Source organism: Rhyacophila brunnea, unplaced genomic scaffold (assembly GCF_057557595.1).
Source record: "Rhyacophila brunnea isolate RB1 unplaced genomic scaffold, BYU_Rbru_1.0 scaffold_35, whole genome shotgun sequence".
In the NCBI taxonomy this organism is placed as follows: domain Eukaryota; kingdom Metazoa; phylum Arthropoda; class Insecta; order Trichoptera; family Rhyacophilidae; genus Rhyacophila; species Rhyacophila brunnea.
Window position 1 is genome coordinate 3,729,209 of NW_028233017.1, and position 11,710 is coordinate 3,740,918.

Below are 11,710 nucleotides of genomic sequence, written 5' to 3' on the forward strand. Positions count from 1 at the left end.
TGCGAATTTTTGCAGATAGGATGATTTATCTATGATATATAACATATAGAAACAATTTAAATGTAATTTACATGATACATGGTATATTAAGATAAAGCAGTCAACCAAATAATCATTATGACCATTTCATTATATGAATACCAGAATAAAAAAAGGTTTTTTATGCCTTACTGTTAAATTATAAGAACAAAAAGATTCATTTTGTTGCCTTTCTTATTGTTAAATTTTTATATTTTGTTTATAGTCTTCTTCACTATAATGTATTTTTATTTAATATGAAGTTTCATATTATTACTATAATGTATATTTATTTTTTATATAGTTTCATATTATTACTATAATAAAATATATTTATGTATTTAATTTGTGTGCTCTATAAATCCAACTCGTGTAGAGATATAAATACGTATCATGTTACGCACTACTTATTATCAATATTTTCGCGCATCAAAAGTTTGCTTAAAAGAACAATTACGTGTTTAAATATACAAGGGCTTATAATATAATGAAAATATTGATAGTCTATTATATATTTTATGTGATTTATTTTTATGTCGCATCTGTTTTAAGATGTGTATCTATTATAATTTTGTTCCGTTTATTTTCAATACTACTCACTTTTATAATTTTTAATTATTGGATCCGATATTTATGTTTGATTTGCTACTAAACTACCATAAATCGAATCCTATGCTTATTTTAAATTAAATAAAAACTGGCCATATAGATATATTTTACGAGCGTACTTCAAATAAGGAGGAATAAAGATGACAGAAGAGGAGAGAGTATAGATGAAATAATAGCCGAGTTTCATACACTATCATTATAAGTATAATATAAAACCACAATACCTCGTTTGCTCATACCATCAAACGAGGCATCTATTACGTCATGTTTAACAGAAGATAGGAGTGATCAATAGATTCATATGATGCACATCTAAATCTTAAAAATCTTCCTAAAAATGCCGTAAATTTACTGACGTAATTTCTTTGGTGGTAAAAATGTTATTTAGATGTGCAAAACAAGCATTAACCATTTAAATCATTAGCATCAAATTTTGAAGACAATGATTGGTACATAGAGAATAGTCATTTATTTTAATAAGCAATAGAAGCAAGAAAAGCTCGAGATATATATAAAAATATGACAAACGTATTTAGTGATCCTAAGAAATCCATAAAAAAATATTCCGAGAAAATATTTAACCATAAAAAAATTCAATAGCTTATATAAATTATATAAAATTTATGTATTCAATTATAGTTTTATATACTTGTGTGTTATTGTTAGAGTATCACAAGTTCTTCAGCCAAGCTACTTTTTTGGTTAGCAAATACGGATAAAAATTAAAAACTAAAAATATTGCAATTTAAAGATAAAAAAGCATATAGAAAATATATTCCAAAATTAAAAAAATCGTTTGTAAAGATTTTAAGAAAATAAATGAAGAATGAATTTAAAGAAAAATTATAACGCTGACTACCATATCCAAGATAAAAAAAAAGTGAATACATGCTAAAAATGCAGAGAGGAGAATACTCAAAAGGTAAATTAAACATTTTATCTTTATTCATTTATATTTTTATCAATTTAATCTTTCATTTTAACATCTGAATATTCTACAACTCCACAGATGAAACTCAAATAGAGCAAAAGTAAATATCAAGTCGAAATTTTGCCTGAATTGTCTAGTAAAACAAAAAAATAGGAAAATTAATAAACCACGGCATAATTTCTCTACAATCTATATGTTTACAAATAGCTGCATCACAAAATAAATTCTTTCGAAATATTTAAACAATTTATAAAGCTTTAATTCGCCTTTGAAAAGATATATATAAATATTTTAAATAGAAAATTACTATACCTCTTCGATGATACCCATGTAGCTATATCTATTGACATAAAGATGATGTGGAATTTTACCGGTTCTATTCTGGCATATTTTTTCTGTTCTAATATAATTATAAATTAGGTCTATTCATGTGTGCCAACTACTTAAAAAAAAGTCAAAGCGGTTACTATTATCTAGCAATTTATCGAAGACCTTTTGAGTCATTTTTGGTCTTTTCACATCATAATAAAAAAAGTGTAAAATATCCTACGTATAAAACCATAAGAAAATGAGTTTTTACCGAAATACAGCACAAAAAATTCATAGAATTTAAAAATAACGCATAAAAAAGAGCATTATTCTTTTTTTTTGCTGGTGAATACATTGCACTTATTGCAAATTTAATTTATGTAAGCCATATCAAATTTGAATTGCCTACTATAAGATACAGTAAAATAGGTAAATGATTACAAACTGTAGGATTTCACAGGTCCAGTATATTTTACATATGATCTCTGGCAAAAAAAATGTCAAAATTCAAAGACAATTAGAAAGCATTTCACATCAAAAGATCGAAAAGTAACCTGAAAATGTATGGTTTATTTCGTAAATGATAAAACGCTACTATCATATAATCGGCTTGATATTTCTAAGAATAAATACATAGGAAAGGTTATCATAATTTTTAAATCAAAATAGCAGTGATTAAAACACCGCGAATGTCAAAAGAATTACCATCATGACTATTTTATGAGCATATTTATAAAGTTAGTTTACAAGCACAGCCTAAGAATGCCATCTTGCGCAATGAATTTTATTTTTTAAAAATAAATCACATTTTTTCGAAAAACTATTTCTTTTTTTATGAAAAACAAATTTTTATTCTTCCTTGTATCTACAAATCGTGCTCATTCTGTTATGTGCAACATCCTAAAAAGAAGCAAGGTTGTGACAGAATGATTCATCTTTCAATTGACTGGTCTGATCCATTTTACTAAAAAAAGATATAATATGTTCTTTAAGCTCATACACTTTTGTAAAAATACGCTCTTCCGAGATCCAAAAACTTTGGAATGATAATTAATAATAATAAAGCAGGTAAATTACTCTCTTTCCAGCATATTTTTGACTTGATGATGCCAAGTCGCGCTTGTTATAAAAAAAATTACGAATTTATAAGCGTTCCATATAGTATCTTTAAAATACGTAGTCCTAGCACCAAAATATTGTAGATGCTATATCCATTGTTATTCAATAGATTAGGATTCTTTTTTTTGACCGATTCATAAATCCTCCTAGTTTGCCTTATATTGCACGTGCTCCATCAGTACAATTACTTACTAAATATTATAAGCTTACATGCAATATTCTACGTTATTCTGCTAGCTTTTGAATAAATATATTAACTTTTTCTACATGCTAATGGTTCTAATGCCGATAAATATTCATAACAGTGTAAGTCTTGATCAATCAATGCGAATAAAATAAGAACCAGAGTTTAATCGTTTTATCTGTCAGATCATCGACAGTAATGTAAAAAAGGTATAAACATATTATAATAAAAACAAAAGCTTCTTATAGATTAACTGACATTTCATTTTGTCTTTTGGTGATGGTTTTTCTTGATAATTTTTGAAACTAGTTTTGAAACTCAATCGGGATCGTTGCAATATACCTTTTTAATTAAGCATTCCCAGATTAGCTCGACATCGCTATATAGAATTATTAGTCTTAGTTGTAGACAAGCTAGTCAGATAATTGCTTCTGTAGACCTTTAAATATATTAAACAAAGTACATAAGTAGCTTGATTATTTTTTATGTTTGTCTTCCTTTTTATTAAACAGCTTCTTTTTACGAGATTTTCTTACCAACGCAAAGTACTATTGTTCTCTGGCAGAAGCACAATATATTTGCATTTTGCTTCTATAACATAGTTAAATAGTACCGAGTTCAAGTGACCATCTTATATTTTGCAGCAACGAAAAATAAACAATTCCCAAATAACGTTATGATTATATATTTTTTTTAATGTCTATGAAAATAACTTAAATGAATTAATGCAAATATAAAAAGCTCATGAGACAACAAAAATTGCCTCTGGGGCCATTTGTAGCCAAAAGACCCCTGATTGCCCACACCCGGTTTTTTTTGATAAAATTATAAATTAGTATGGATCTATTATTACGAGAACATGAAAACTAGGAATATTGATTTTAAATTATAGGTTCAATATTAATTTCATAATTTTTTTTGCTATGCTATAATTAAACAGATAAACTGATATTGCAAAAATTGTATAAATATTGTGTAACTAGGTTTTTTATTCAAACAATAAAATCTCTTAAAAGCATATATTCGATTGAAAAATTTTTGCGGTTTTAGGTTGGATAAATTTAAAGTTTTTGCTTTTCTGTTCCAGTTTTTAGTATGCTTAATTGATGTGAATTAAGTTTGATTTTGGTTTTATTCACATTATAGAAAAAAACAGAAAAAAATTAATTTAAAACAACGCCTTAACATAGTTTAAAATGTTTTATGATTATACATCAAAAAAAGATATGCAAAACGACAGTAATATTTATATTTCTATAAAATTTGCATATCTTACTATAGAAAAGCAAGAAACTATACAATTTTCTGTGAAGATTCAATAAAGAAAAGGATTAAATTTTTTGTTTACTTTTAGTTATAAAAATATAATATGATATAGATCACTAATATTTTTTTTTATGGGCCTTATTATAGTCGTAATTTTAGTTTCTAATCTTAGGCACAGCTTGCTTGATTCTCCGTACGCACAGCATATTTATACTTCCGGCTATCTTCTCCTCTCCAAAGCCTTCTTCAATACCCACCTTCTTTTGCAACCTATTAATTCAATAAGTTTTCTCTATCCCCAAGTTTGAATATATGCCTCAACCTGTTCGTGACATCTAGTTTCTTTAGGTACCAATTATGATATCGTGTCACCACACCGCTCATGCTATAATATATGGGATAATTTATGTCTTGCATTTGTATATTAATGACAGTTTGATATACATTACTTATATATATTCTAAGAGTATAAATTATTAAAAGCATGTCTGCAAACAATTTTTAGTGTTAATGCAAGATTTTTTCTTAGAATTGAAAAATAACAAACTGAATATATTTGGCTCCATAAACAAAGTTTAACGTGAGCAAAAAATGATAACAAAAAATATGTTCAGAGTATATGAATTTATGAAATTTCAAGTTTAAAGTCACACAAACACGTTTATTAACTATTAATTTAGCTAATATAAAATTCAATTGTTATATTTACACTCTCATAGAAAGGCAAAATGTGAGAAAGTCTTTAAAATCATCAATTAATTCTTTGAAAAGGAAATTAAAATCAAAAGAAATTTATTTATTACTAAAACTTATTTTTTGGTGTTAATTTATAAAATAAGCTATATTCATCCTCTAAAAGAATTTTCATTATCTTTTACAATTAATATATATTTTTTTTAGATAAACTCGGGTCTATTATAATTAAGATATTAGAGTGTTTGACGATCATATAAAAATAATTTCGCCAAAAAACAATGTTTTAAAACATTAGAAATATTTCCATCTGTTTTAAGGCATTCGTTTTTTATATCCTTTTTTCGGTTTTTAAATCTTTAATTTATAATATCGCAATTTTTTAATTTGATATTCTTTAATTTGCGAATATTGAATTAACCATTTAGAGAACCCTTTAAATTTCATTAAAAAATAATTTTATTTACCGTTTACGGAAGGAATAGAGTATACTTTATGTCTATTTTACATATTGAAAATAAATCACATTATACTCGTGTTTTTTATCCGAATATTTACACTTTTCGGTATGATCTTATTTTTTTATAATTATAAATAACCATATCAAACCTTAATATAAAATCATTTTTTCTTTTATATCCGTCGGGTCTCTATAAGTTATTATTTACGTGCGTGAAATACGAGAAAGCTTTTTTTGCATCATTTATCAAGTTTTTCTTTCAAAAAAATTATTTGATATGGTTTATAATTTATTATTGTGTGCTCATTTTCTTATGCAGTTTTAGATTTCTCCGTTCTCAAAATATTTGACACAAGCATTAAATATAAAAATACAAATCATATTTACTATGAAGATGTAAAAGCCTGATTTACACATAATTTTCACATTAAATATGAATTTCTGCATTTATGCCGGTCCGTAGCACAAAAATATTTAAATTAGTGAGATCAATGTGCAATGCGGGATCCTTAGACGTTAATAATCTATCCACTTTTTACAGAATATGTATTTTCTAGAGTAAGCTACGGCTCAAAATTAAGATAAAGCTTTGTAAACATGCGCTATCACAAATGATCCAGTTTGTTATATTGCTCCTGGATATTAGAATATTTAGCTAAATAACGGTATCTATAAATATATATACGTCTTCAATATTCATTAAATATATGGATATGGTTAAGCTTATTACTTATACAGTTTTTTATAACAAATTTTATGCACATAAATATTACAGTATCGAAAGAAATATATATGTGCGATTTATATGTATAGAATGAGTATATTTGTGCTATTATGAAAAAATACGAAAGTTAGATTTAATTGTTATTAGGTATAGCCTAAATATGTTTTGATGCAAATATCAAAGGAATTTTTCCTTTACATACGTAATTGTGTGTGTATTTTTCTAAAAACAGAGTCATAAACCGCATCCATACATATTTCCATTATCATATTTATTTTTCACAAGATATTCTTTTTTTATCCACAATAAAACACCATTTGTTTTAACATTAAATCATTATAAAAAACAAAATTATTCTGTATTTTCCAAGGTTTATTTTCACGTCGTGATGATTTTCAAAAATCCAAATAATTGCCACACAAAAAAAAATACTTCTAGTTTTTACATATTTTGGTATGTATATAACCACTTGACCAAACGATAGATAATAATTTAAAAAAAGAAATATATAATTAAAGTTTAGATCAATAATTTGAAAAATCATTGATTTGATATAGGAGTCTAAAATCAACATTGTATAATTCAGAAGGCCACTAAAAAATATATACCAAATTATGATTCACAAATTTAGCTATCATGTAAGTTATTGAAATAAAAAAATGTGGTTTTTAGAAACATTGATTTGCGAGCAGATTTTTTAAACAATGGTTTCGCGTAACCAACAAATATTTTTTATGTTCTATATTATCTTTAATTATTTCGATAGTTCTTATTATACAATTATGTTAGACATTTGTTTTATTTATCAGAATCCATATATAAAATCTTATATTTATATGTGGTGTGTATTTTCAAGATTAGATGATTTATCCGCAATAAAAGACATATCGCCTTATTAACAAGCTTCTAATTACAACTTACACCACAAATTTTTATAAACAAGTAGGTTATATGGTGGATTACTAATTTATGATGTAAAATCAGATCAATCTACCTATAATTATAACTTTTCCGCAACCATAAATCATGTTAATATATAATGCGATCATTTTTACGGTGTAGCATGTTGATAATTCACTTTCCCATAATTCTGGTATAAACATGACGGTCAGATTTAATTATATAACGTCTAATTCATGGGTGAAGACAAAATTCAACATTATATATCTGGAATCAAATGATGATATTTTATCCGTAATATGTTAACGTATAGGCATTTTTATGGGTTTTTAAATTTTGAGCCACTAGTTTGTGCTTTTTTTAGATTCACGTGGGTTTCGGTTTACTGACATTCGCGAAAATATTTTTTTGAATATAATAAATTCATCTTTAAAATTATATTTTCTGTATTATATTTCTTATAATTTAATTGAATAGATTGAATTAAAAACAATAATCCTGTTTTATTTATGTATAGTTTATGAACACATCACAATTCGAAACCAGGTCTACTGTAATATTGTAAAAACTAGTTGACCGATTTGCTATTTGTAAGTAAATGGTACATTAATTGATTTTAAAACATAAAACTAGGCCTAGAATTACATTAAAAAGATAATCGTGAAATACATTTTCTACAGTAGTTGCATAAATGATCTCATTTTTAAAATAATTATTTTCGCTGGACGCTTGGCCACTGCTTTATGCCATTATATAATAAAATCCGTAAATAATTAATTTTTGCTCTTTTATAAAATCCCATGAAGTTTATTTATACGTTACTGGTTTCATTTGGTCGTAAATGTATAAAGAACAGCTAAAATGAAATTAAATCAAAGTAAATGAAAGTGTGCACTTTTCGAGCCAAAGCGATTTAAAATCGATTTTCTACTATAAAACTTTCGTACAACTTATATAATTCATCTTAGATACAAAAAAATTCATCATATTTTAGAATTGTTTTACTTTGAATAAGCTTGAGGCCTATGTAAAAACATTCAAGTGGTAATCTGTAAAATATATTATAACGGAAGTAAGATCGTAAATCACGTTAATACTCATATCTTAAACAGTGAAATCTAAAGACACATATTCGTCAACTTCATATCTTTCCAAGTAGCGCCTTTGTTCGATGCATGTTAATGATGTACAAAGGATATCCGAGGATATTAATAAATAAAGCGAATTTAAAATGCAAAACACAAAAAAAAATAATGTGAATTGACGCGTTTATAATTTGTTTTATAAAACATTATAAGATAATTAGATTAAATAAAAAGATCAGATTGATAGTAATTTGAAAAACTAACCAATGAAAATTTATTCTTTATTTTTTACACAGATTTTTATGGGTATTTTGATAAATAGACAAACTTTTTATTTAACTAAATTCACTTCGAATTAGTAACTTATTTTTAAAATCCAAATTTAAAAAAAAAATCAAGTTGTTCAAAAAAATTTGTAATTATTTTCAAAAATATCTAACATAAAATTATAATAGTGTATATCTTAATTTAAAACCTCCAGAGAGTATAGTTTAAATATTTTTTCTTTAAAAAAATCTGATTTTTAAATATTAGATGATATAATTAATATTTTATCAAATCAACTATTATTACATTATTTTTTTAGCTCGTGTTAGGTCAATATATATCATTAAAAACAAGCAATTTAAAAAAATAGATATAAATCGCCAGAAAAATATTTTATATTTGTATATAATTTGTCATCCAAAAAAATTTGTATTATAATTAATAATTTTTATTTATTTTATTTAATTTCTGCTAAGTCTTCTTTAGATTGAAGTAATTTAAATGGTAAAAATTTTGTGTACATAAATATAAAAATACTTTAAACCTGTAATTATTGCACATAAAATATTTAGAGATTAAATTATGCATCCTTGGTTATTGAATTGATTTCAACATATGCAAAAAATCGTGGAATGTGAATTATAATATATCCATAATTAATTGAAAAGAAAATCATAATAAAATTAGGTTTTTCTATTATTTTAATCATATTATGACGCAAATTTTTTTCTTTACATAAATCATAGCTTGTTCAAATACAAAATAACGAAATAAATTTTTTTAGATATAATCCAATTCATTTTATCCTTGTCGTTTCTCCAAAAAATACATCCGAATTATATTCATTTTTATACAAATATATTATTGGCGTGATATTAATAGCAAAATTAGCCTCTATTTAGGATCACATGTTTCTCTTTGATGCTGCTTAAGGCCAATAAAATTTATAAAAATTTTATTTTTTTACTGCAAAATAATTTGTGTTTCTTTCTTTGCAAATTTTCAACTGTATAATTTTGCATTCGAAATCTTAATTTTTATGCTTAGATAGCATAAAAAAATCCATTACATTATATACAATAAATAACAACAAGCATGATAAGTACAAATTAAAGATTAATTTTCTATAATCGTTCATGGTGTGAAATAAACAATCCTATAATTAGTTTAAAAATATTTTATGCCTTTTATAACTTAGAAATATAAATCTGTGAGTATATCATTTTTTAAAATTTTGCAATTAAACTTTAAATCATCTGAAATAGTTCGCGCGGCTTGCAATTGTATAAGCTGACATATGTTTTTAATAGATATTTTATTGATCTCTATTTTTTTACATTGTTTACTGAAATGCAATTGCTCATAAGTGAGGATATGATTTAAATTATACAACCCCTACATTTTATGTTTTTGGATTACATTTTTCATTAAAAGCATGATATTTTTGATTCTTTTGTGATTTTTACATCTATTCTGTGCATATAAGTTTTATAATTTGAATATATGTATTATTAAATTATAATTGTTCTTTTTTAACGTAATTTATAAGCAATGGTGTGAAAAAGTCAACAAAAATGTATGATGCTATGATCAATAAATTTTAAGTTATATTTATTTTGGAAAATTAAAGAAGCAAATTAAGAGTATGAAAAACAACGAAGCTTTAAGGTGTTTTTCCCAAGACTTAAAAAAAAAGATTTTGCGTTGAACTGATTTCTAAAAAATCTGCATCATGCCATACTACAAAATAATTAGTAAAATAGATATAAAAATAATAATTTTACATGCTCTTATTGAATTTAAAAATCACGAAATAGTGACAAATAAATTCTTATTCTTAATTTATCTTATAAAAAAGTCTTTTATTTTGATTTATTCATCTACGTGATACACTGTGATCATTAAACAAAATCACATGATAATAAGAGGCTTTTCAGTAGTTTCTATTCAAATATGTAGGGATATTTTCAGGGTGGGATAATTTTTAGGCAAGAAATTAATTTCAAAGAAATATGGAAATATATATTAACACCTTATACATGTTAAATCTATTTTTGCATATAAAATGCTGCATTGATCGTACTAAGTTCTTTACGGACAAAATTACTATCTGTTGTTTTTTTACTACTGGCTCAAATATTGAGTAAAAACCTTTTTTTTCTTAGTATTATCTAGATTGAGAAGTCCCTATATTTGAACTGATCAATCCAATAAAAGTCGCCCTATATGCTATAATTCATCCTATATACTTTAAAAAGATGTTAAAATATATCATACGTCACATTATCAATGAATTATGATGTTTTTTTGTGTTGATGCCCGGATTCTATTTTAAAGAATATTTCAAAGTTTAATGGCACTATATAATTATAATATTTTTAATTGTATTTAGAAAGTAAAGATATAAATAGATAAAAACGAAATATTATACAAATATAACTAAAATTTGCGTTAGCTAATATTTCGAAACATGAAAGGCGATATATAGTCTAATCTAGCCAGGCGTGTTGAATTTTAACATCTAAATACTGGCTTTCTGTTTACAGACAAAATTTACCATCGAACCATCATGGATTCTACTTGAATGCCCTGTTTTATCTATTCTTTTGGTATATAGGCTAGTCTATAGTCAATTTAACGATTAAACATAAGACGTAATTTTTTAACTATTATTGTTTGATATTTACTTCTCATTATATAGAAGAATCAATATATATTCTTGAATTTTATAGTATTATGTAGATCCAAAGTTAAACTTTACTTGTAAATAATCATTTATGAATATTTTTGAACAAACATTTTATTGTTTTTATAAGTCAGCTAATTATAATACATTTCGAAGCAAATATAAGCTATCCATTATATAATCCACTCCGAACTGGAGATAAAAAGATACAGATGCTGCATATAATTAAACTTATATATATAAAAAAGAATAGAATATATTAGATACCCGTAGAATGACCATGAATCATATGACGTATCAGTTAATAAAGCTATATACAATTTAGAGATGCAAAGAATTCATAGTTAAACTTCTTTTGAGCAAACATTCGTTCATAATATATTGTAATATATTTTTTTATCGTTTTTATGGCATATATGCAATATATTTTAAAACGATGTTTGCTTCTATAAAGTTTAA